Raw genomic sequence first — 2161 nt, 5'->3', positions numbered from 1 at the left:
GTTATTACAATACTAGAGGCCCGATGCATGAAATTCATGCAAGAGTAGGCCTTCGCAGCCTCAGCTTCGCCCGGAAGGTCATTCGGAAGGTCGTTTGGACCATTGTTCCACTGTTTGTTCTGCTGCTTGGCCATTCGGTCAATTTGCATATTATACTTTTATTATTATAGATTATTGACTATATTCCCTAATGAAGTGAATTTTTGGATTGGAACTCGGATTCTTTGTCCACCGGAGACAAAGAATAAATCCACGGACAGAGGGTAGTATAGCAAAAGTGGAGATTTATTGAAGAACAAGTACAGACTCCCATGTGGGGAGGGGGAAAGGGTCCCTCAGACTTCCTGTTTCCATGGTTTATAAAGGCTGCAGTTCCTGTGTCCTGATATCCCCTCTGATTGGTCAATATTCCCTTTCGAATTGGTTATTATAGTAACTCTTGAGGCTCTCCGCCCTCATTGTCCTCCCATTCCTTCTGGGCTTTCTTCCTCCTACTTTATTTTGTAAATATAGTCCCTTTTTTTTTTTGACTACTTCCAGTTCCCTTGTCTTATGGAAATGTAGCTGCACTGGCTTCCTTGTGTTATGGAGATGTACCTTCTCCCAGTCAGTAGCCCTGTGTTTTTCCATGGACCCCAATTCTAAAAATTCCCTAAACCTGCCTATATTCCCCTAAAATTCCTGTTTCACAATGCTGTAATTTACATCCCCTTGACTGTTTTGTAGCTACCAATTTGCATTTCTTAATCCCTTCACCGTCTTGGCCCATTCCCCCACCCCTTTCCCACCTGGCAACCCTATGGGGGTTATTTTTCATATGTGTTTGCTCTGTGTGCACTGTAATTCTTCTCAGGGAAGGCTTAATGGCTAAGCGCACCAGACCTGACTGTGCCTCTTTTCAGCCATATGACTGGGGCAGGTTCACTTACCCTGAAAATGGAGATAACAGTAATACCCACCTCACTGAGTTGTGAAGATTAAATAAAACAACACATGGCCCTAACTGGTTTGGCTCAGTGAATAGAGCATCGGCCTGCGGACTGAAGGGTCCCAGGTTTGATTCCGGCCAAGGGCACATGCCCAGGTTGTGGGCTCAATCCTCAGTAGGGGGCATGCAGGAGGCAGCCAATCAATGATTCTCTCTCATCATTAATGTTTCTATTTCTTTTTCTCTCTCCCTCTCCCTTCCTCTCTGAAATCAACATACACACACACACACACACACACACACACGTGTGTGTGTGTGTGTGTATATATATATTTATAACACATGTAAAGCACTTACACAGTGCCTATCATATAACAAATGCTCAATAAAAATGATGTTTCACTAGAGCTCACACACTGCTGGGTGGAGTGTACATTAGGACAACCACTTTTGAAGACGATTTGGTGGTATATTAAAGCTGAGCATATGCGTAGATTATAACCCAACAATTCTCCTGGTAGGTAATACCCCTCCCCCATTGTCTTTTGTTAGCTTATAAGATCATTATCATAAGAGATATGTTCTGAGTTCTAAAGAATTAACTAGCAAAGTTTTCAAATATAACCCGATTAAAACCTGGGAACTGAATGTACTACATTTTGTTAATAGTGATGTGGTTTGGTGCTCTTTGATACTTAAATTCCTGAGCTTCACTGGTCTGAAGTTCTTGGCACACCATGGCCAGTCACGTGGTCATATTTGGGAATTTTGGGCTCTGTTACGAGAAGCATAATTAAATCTTGGGCAGGAGTTGGCTGACTTCTCCAAATAGACAAGGGTAAGTCCCACGATGCCAGGCCCCTAGGCAGGGTTTCTTGGTATGACAGGTATTACATTGAAATGCTTAACCATTTTCACTATTGAGAACATTCTTACTTGCTTAAGAATTGCACTCTCATTTAATTTTTATTTGGTGAAATGTAACTCAATGTTCTCTTAGTCTCTCCTCAGTAGAATTTTTTTCTTTTCTTTTTGAACTTCATTTAAAAAAATTCTTTATTGTTTAAAGTAGAATTTTTATACTTGATTACAATGTTTTATGATTAGGTCTTACTAAAATAATTTTTGGCGCAATTTGACATTGTCAGTCAATTCTACTTCTTCCTTCTTCCTTCTTTATATCGTCTCCTCTGTAATTGGCTTTTAGATAATTCATAAATGTATATATATTAT

The sequence above is a fragment of the Myotis myotis genome, unplaced genomic scaffold (assembly GCF_014108235.1).
Source record: "Myotis myotis isolate mMyoMyo1 unplaced genomic scaffold, mMyoMyo1.p scaffold_m19_p_10, whole genome shotgun sequence".
NCBI lineage: Eukaryota > Metazoa > Chordata > Mammalia > Chiroptera > Vespertilionidae > Myotis > Myotis myotis.
Note: the sequence above shows the minus strand (reverse complement) of the source record.